The sequence below is a fragment of the Odontomachus brunneus genome, unplaced genomic scaffold (genome assembly GCF_010583005.1).
Source record: "Odontomachus brunneus isolate Ranch 3 - 2012 unplaced genomic scaffold, Obru_v1 Obru_scaffold_020, whole genome shotgun sequence".
In the NCBI taxonomy this organism is placed as follows: Eukaryota; Metazoa; Arthropoda; class Insecta; order Hymenoptera; family Formicidae; genus Odontomachus; species Odontomachus brunneus.
In genome coordinates this window covers 591,581-599,252 of record NW_022639470.1, presented here as the reverse complement: position 1 = coordinate 599,252, position 7,672 = coordinate 591,581, and the positions used below count along the sequence as shown (strand labels likewise).

The following is a 7,672-nucleotide window of genomic DNA, read 5'->3' as shown; positions in this document are numbered from 1 at the left end:
TATTAAAAAATAATAGAAGACCATGTCCCGTTGATTGCTTGATGTGTTGAACTAATGATAGACATATATTTTATTTGCCTACTTACGTGTTATCTACCTACGTGTTTCTGTTTAATCTACTTACTTTTAAACATTAACGCGTAATCTATGTAATCTGATGTACCCGAGAAGAAATCGACGTTTTAAGGTCGATATCTCGAAATTGGCCGATCGAAAGTTGCTCACCCGAGTCACGCAGCCACGTGGAAGCAATCCCATCTCTCTGTCGCGATTTCAATTACATCTCGCGACGTCTAAATCCAGCGGCGGATCCTACATCCATGGCATACCTTTTCACGCCTAAAGTAATTAACGCTATAACGCCTATCTGGGACGTAAGGGTCAAAATGACTCTTAGGGGGAATTTAATTTTCAGAACGTGATAAATACCTGCCGCTTCCTATCTATCCAGTCTACGTCCAAAGTCGTCCCGCTGGCTCGCATATGCGCATTCCCGTCTCTCGTTCGTTCGCTCGCTCGCTCGCTCGCTCGTTTCGGAGCGAGCGTGCCGGAGCGGCGAATTCTTGGCGACATTTCGGGGCGGCTGCACGGCAGTATTTTCCCTCGCCGCCGACGAGAGTACCTGTCCGTGGCTCCGCCGCGGGAGCCCGACGTGGGACGTTCCGTAGGACCTGCGCGCTCCGCCGGCCTGGCGGTTCGGTCGCCTCTACGAGCGGCACTCACGTTCCGCGTCCGGACCGCACGCGCCTTTGCCGCGCTCGCGAGCACGAGGTGCCCGAGCTCTCTCGTCCCTCTCACCCCCGTGGTCTTTCGTTCCCGATCACCGCAGCATTCCGCGGAAGGACGGATCAATCCTGCGGATTTCGCGCGCGGCCAGAATCAAGCGACTCGCGCTCGCCACGAGATCGGCGAGATCGCACCACGACGAACACGAAGGACTACGACCACGAGCACGGAGACGAGAGCGAGGACGACTGTCGGAGATCGCGCTGGTCGCGCGAAAATTGCGAGTCGCTCGCACTTTTGCCTAAGGATGACGGAGGACGCGATTATCGGCAGTGTTGTGGGGCTACGCAAGGAACCGGCGTGTTTGACAAGTGATCAGTGAGCGGCGATTCTCAGCGATTTTCATTTAGTGCTACGTGAGCGAGGGTGAGCGCGGTCAGTCAGTGCGGAGTGGCCACGCAACAATAGGCAGGTGAGTTCTCGCATGTTTTCGTGCGCGTGCAGTTCCTCTCTCTCTCGTTTGTTTTTCGCTTTTTTCTTTTTTTTTTTGTATTTTTATCACCACCACCACTCGCGGTGGGACGCGAGACAAACAGCCTCGATGTTGTCCCGAGGGTCCTCGTGAAAGCTGAGAAAGTGCCGCAGCGGCCGATGCTGGTGCAAACGAGCGGCGCGGACCGTCCCCTCGACGAGAATCACGTGCACCGCGTCTTGCCTCGCGACGGGATCATCGTCACCCTCGGAAACGGCTTCATTCTCGCGCTAATGCTCACGTGTGTACACATCTACGTGTTGAAAAAGTGAAAGTAAATGCAAGAGGCGCCGAAGAACAAATAAAGAGAATAAATCAAACAAAAGAACCATTTCCTCTTAATTTTCACTTACAGTTCGACGACCTGACCTCGTTAAATTATCGTACGCGGCGATTTTGCTGCGTTATCCCAATTAATCGCCATCGGACTCCCGCGAGTTAATAAGTTAATAATGAAAACCACCTATCGGTTCTCGATGAAAAATCAAACAGCGCGCGCGCGCGTGTACACACATACACACGCGCGCACAGGAGTTACTTTAATTAATTAAACAACGCGGTGAGACGCATAGGTTTGGCTCTTAGCGCGATAATGGTAAATAGTAGATAATCAGAAAAAGAGAGAGGGAGAGAGAGAAAGAGAGAGGAGTGCTGCGATCGCAAAAAGTGATCCGAGGTGTTGGTCGTTGGACAAAGTCAATATGCGTCGTCCTCTTTTCGCAGTTGATGAGCGCGATATGTCATAATCGATCACGACAGGTCTCGCAGAGGCGGAGTCGTAAATGCGAAAAGAGCCCTTCTTTCTCTGTCGCGCACGCGAGCGACGCGTCGCACGCGGGAAATGCGCGTATTCGGGAAAATTAATCGTAGCAGGTTCGCCGGCGTCATAATTAATCGCGTCATCGGTCGGCGACTCGTGTGCTAATGACGCAGGGATTAACGCGCACACACCCATACACACGCGCGCGCACATACACACATACGCACTCGTATATACGTGCACACACGCGCGCTCTCGCCGGGGTAGATACGCGTCACTCTGATGCACTTCTAATTATTGCACCGCCAGCCGCACAGCGATCCTTCGGGATCGAGCAGGCTTAAAGCTGGGGCGCGAGAGTACGTCGTATATTATTCTCGATCTTCGTTCGCCGACGGAGAGACGGCTGAACCGTCCCGCCCTTAGTTACAGTCGACTCGGCAGCGCGACCGTCTATTAATAAGACGGGGAGATCCCGGGACCGTCTTTGTTATCAAGCATCGTGTCACAGTATGAATTGCGGCCAAAATGCATGAATTGCAGCCAGTTCGGCTTCGTGCCACCGAGGCGATTGCCATAAGGAATGGCCAACAGTTAAGTGTTCGCGGAAACATCAGCGCGGATCCCGTCCCTGCCACTTCTGTTCCGCGCCCCCCGACGAGCGTCGTCGTTATTCTTGCAAAAGCTCGCGGCCACTCGCCTCTCGTTACTTGTCGCGTCTCGCTTCAGGATTCTTCCGGGTATCGCGAAGTACCGCAACAAGTAACTTAACGGCGAGACGCAATCTTGAGAACTTTTTGTGCTTTTGTTTTTCTTTTTCCTTTTTTTATTTTATTTTATTATTTTTTATTAATGTCGCTGTACGCGTACGACTGTCACGCGCGCATACATAAGAAAACATGCTGTCGAGTCTTATAAGAATTTCACAGCGACTGTTTTCTCTGAAATTTAACACGTCGCTGGCCCGACTCAGAGAAATTCACTTAACTATGTTAGATCAATACAGAGAACAGTTTCATCATTTGATCAAGAAGTCACTCTGGGATAGGAACAATGTTTATTATGCAGATGCTAAAGATATTCCTCTGGGTATACACTTCATGGATTCGATGTATTAGTGTACTTTCACTACATTATGCAAAACGTCCTCTTCAAGTTACCTATGCGAAGTGTATAATTGGTGACATATTGACAACCGATGTGTTAAAATAGAGGATCTCGATATATTATTTTCTCCGTTATATGTGTGTGTGTGTGAATTATGTCAATATTCGGATACTTTGCAGGAGTATATATTTATCGCGATAGCAAGGGAGAAGCAGGGCGGGACGAGACGTCGGAATGTAATACGACGTGTAATATCGTAATGAGCGATCTGTAAATCATGCAGCAAGCGAGGTAGATTGTTGCGCCCACCGACTGATCCAGATGGTTGGCTCGTTAACTCGGCGAAGGTTGGTTGCGCGAGATTAGTCATTTGATAATTAAGAGCACGTGTTTTGCAAAATTACAAAACAGCCGGCTGGCCGGGCGAACTAATTAACGCGAGGGATACGAGCACATTCATCAAGGATGCATATCCAGTTTGAAAATCACGATCCTGAGCAGCGGGGAACGCGATGCTTCATTCTAATTACAGCACGCTCGACTGATCGTCAATGCGTTCCGATTTTCGGAATTTCGCCGGGCTGCACGCGCTTCAACGTCGTGTATCGGAAAGGAGATCAGCACGAAAGAGAGACGACACATTCGGCCCCTCCGAAGCGATTCCGATCGCTTTATCTGAGTGTCGATTCGACGCACTTCGCAAGCATATGTCAGAGCATAATCGCCGTTGTACACCGTACACGTGCATAATTGAACAATATGTCGCATTAAATCTGTCGATTCGTAACTGTCGGACCGCGACAAATGCAATCTCGCAATATTATCATTACGTATTTCGCGATGCTGTTAATTGATCGATCATGCATTTCATCGCGAAAGCGTATTGTTCGCGCGAGAAACATGGCGTTTTATCGTGTGTCGACGAATGATATTACGTGCGCGAAATCTGAAAGTGTAAAAAAGAAAATACACATGAAGAGATTTTACGGCAGAGATCACTATAGAATATTGTAACCGAGAGAAATAGATCGACATTCTGCAATAATTGAATAACCTTTTGTTTCATATGTACTGTTTATATTTCAGGAAATTAAATGTGTTAAAAGATTCGCGATGTTTTGAGCGAAATTTATTGTGTTTCTTAGCGAAATCATCCTTACCGACAGTCTACTTCTGCACTACACGGAAAAAAAATTGGTTGAATTAATCTCAATTCAGGATACAATTAATTGGACAGTTTGATGAAAGATGCGAATCATAATTTTGATGAAGGAATCAGATAGATTTAATTACGCGCGTTCTGATTAAAACAATCAGACAAGTTTGGTTACAATAATAAAATCACATTTATATTTTTTATTAGAACTTTATGAACTGAACTTTTTTAACTATAAGTTTTTTTTAGCGTCTGATTATTTTGCTTGAGAAATTAATCATTTAAACTGATTATATTGTATTTGAAGAATTCGTATTTATCCTGGTGTGTTTCGAAACCTCGGAATTATGAGTCATCTATATGACGTATTGTGCCATTTCTCCAATTTGTATGATAAATTTGTTTAAATATATTGTCTACCTATGTTGCAACCAGTGTTGAATACCAAAATACGTATGGTTATAATAACCGGACATTCTGTTTAATTATACCCACAGTCGTTTAAACAAACACGTCACGTTAAGCAACTCTTTTTTAGTCGCAATAACCGGACACTTGGATGTTATTACTACATACAGAGTTTGGCAGTAGCCAAACTCTGACGATTTGTTCGGTATTATTCAATGGTTCAACTGCAACGGTTTGGTTGCGTACCAGAATGTCTTATAATAACCATATATCTTATAATAACCATATATAATTATAATAACCATATTATAGTTATAATAACCAGGAAGTCTGTTTATCTTCACTAAAACTCGCTCAACCAAACGTAATGTTAATTCAACTAGTCTCTTTTTTCCGTCCTAGAATATAGTAAAACTGAAAAGAATTTACATTATAAATATATTATATGAAGAAAAAAAACTACATTCTCTCCGAGCAATTTGGAAGAGAGACGGTGCCTGATGCTCTTTTTGAGAATTGTTCGCCTTAACGCGGCCAAGGGCCATCAACGGGTCGACTATCGATCGTCAAGGGAATCAACGAGTGCCGTTCAAAATTCAAATGCGAGTTCGATGCTTTCGTAGCCTGACAGTAACGACGACTGTAACGATGTAACGTCAGCATTGGGATAAAAAGGAATATAAATGAGGACGATCATCGTACGTACGATCGCGAAATAAGAAGGAGGGTGAAACGTCACCCGAGTGCTTCGCGTTTTAACTAAGCGGGTCTCCCCTTATTGAATTCATTGCTTGACGCTAAAATCGATAGCTACTGCTCGGTTACGTTAGTGATCTCCCGCGTAATAAGCTGAAAATAGCTCGAGAGTTTTCGGTTATCACTTTTGAGTGCGCGGCGAAATTGACATTTGAATAAAAAGAAGAGACACCCGAACGAAGATATGAATATTTCATCTAAACGGAGTCAAGTGTGCACCGCGCACATACACCGTCGGAGCTTTCCACGACGCTCCACTACACAAGGACCGTCCAGTCGCTATCCAAATGATTTACCCGACGCAAATATTCGCGCGAAGGACGCGCGTCCTGCGATGAAAACGAATCACGTACGGCGCGTCATTCCTCGCATTCTCGCCCGTGCACGCCGTGAAAAGAGGCAAAAGATGGTAGTGGAGCGACGTACAAAAGATGACTTACGCGGCACGTACGCGGAAGTGCCTTGATTCATGAACTGATTTCGAACAACCGCCGACGTCGTAACTCTCACTGGCGTTAGAGGAGAAGGTCCAAATCTGGGCCATAGTCCAAACACGGACTACTAGTGTTTTGACGCTGTTACATTCTACTGAGAAACGCTTGAGTAATTTTTTTCAAGGCACAGCACGTAACAAAGCTTGATTGCATGTGATGTTGCGAATGTGGGCCACTGTAAATGGATTTAACACAGACTAGTAAATAACAGCGACAGTGGCCTAGACTTGCCATTTGAAAAGAGAGAATTTGAAGGAAATAATGGTTAATGTTAAATAATCTTTAATGGGCCATATCTCTAGAATCTGAGGTTCGACCACTTTGCATATTTTTGTAATCTACGCACTATAAACTTTATTTTAAGCCAAAAATTATTTCAGAATCATTTTTGGCCATGAATCTAGATCCTCCTCCTTTCTCTCTCTCTCTCTCTTTTTCTTCAGAAAAGTGTGAGTAGCTAAAAATCCAATCATTTTAGAAATATCCTCTTCACAATTATTGAGGTAGACATTCCATCTGTTCGACAACACATATATTCGCTCAAAATAAGTTTAAACATTTTAAGATACAAACGAAAAAGAAGTGGTAGCCCATATTTGGACTTTTTCCTTTAGCGAGATTTGGCGAACTCATGGCATCCGTCCGTCTGTCTACACGTCTGGGAGAGGAGGTGTCGTCGTAATATTCCTATTTAAAACAATCTCACGCGCGCACATTGCCATCGCGACACGGAAACGAAATTCGCACGCATGAGATCGCAACTCCGCGGAGATACACGACGACGACGACGGTGGTGTGTTCCCTCTTAACCCGGAAGCGCGGGCTCCGTTCGCGAAAAAATTCGATAGTTTCATTTCGCTTTTACGGCGCCGTAACACCGAAGATTTCATCATCGCGGGATACGACCGGAGAAAAGACGCGGAGCCGGTACTCCGGCTAGACGGGTAGGCAGCGGGCGAAAGGGTCGCAGAGGGTTGGATGGGGAGGGAGGCACAACGGCGAGGATCAGTCGGGCGGAAAGCTCTTTCGGGGCGAAATACACGCGGCTATGCAAATATCCCGGGTCGGGCATTCGAGAGAAGGGATATGCGTCTGAGCGAATGCCGGCACCCCCGGCCTGTGCATCGGCTACAAGTAGCTCGTAGAGCCGGCCGAGCCTGCATCCGCCGTCGCCGGTATTCCGCGAGATCGGATGATTTCGAGCGCGGATCGACAGGGAGGAATGAAAGGAGGAGAAGGGAGGATAAAAATACTCCGGAAGAAATTCACGAGTTGAATGATAAAATCAAACAGAGAGTCAAACGCATTGAAGTTATCGCTCTTTACGGAACGCGCCGTCGACTCTTTAAATTCCGCCTCACGACATGGGTTCTCCTAATATCTAGCGGATTAATTATGGAAATGACGCCAGTGACCTGCGGATTGTGTTTGATCATGTGTGTGTGTGTGTGTGTGTGTGTGTGTGTGTGTGTGTGTGTGTGTGTGTGTGTGTGTGTGTGTGTGTGTGTGTGTGTGTGTGTGTGTGTGTGTGTGTGTGTGTGTGTGTGTGTGTGTGTGTGTGTGTGTGTGTGTGTGTGTGTGTGTGTGTGTGTGTGTGTGTGTGTGTGTGTGTGTGTGTGTGTGTGTGTGTGTGTGTGTGTGTGTGTGTGTGTGTGTGTGTGTGTGTGTGTGTGTGTGTGTGTGTGTGTGTGTGTGTGTGTGTGTGTGTGTGTGTGTGTGTGTGTGTGTGTGTG

The 7,672-nt window shown here is 46.3% G+C and overlaps 1 protein-coding gene across 1 annotated transcript in view; it reads left to right on the top strand.

The window, feature by feature from the left end:
- The first annotated feature begins 735 nt into the window (after positions 1-735).
- LOC116842052 (T-lymphocyte activation antigen CD86-like) overlaps positions 736-7,672 on the top strand; it is a 286,780-nt gene continuing 279,843 nt past the window's right edge. Inside the window, exon 1 of the mRNA XM_032810705.1 lies at positions 736-1,198. The gene's annotated coding sequence lies outside the window, so the exon portion shown is untranslated. The remainder of the gene's footprint in view (positions 1,199-7,672) is intronic.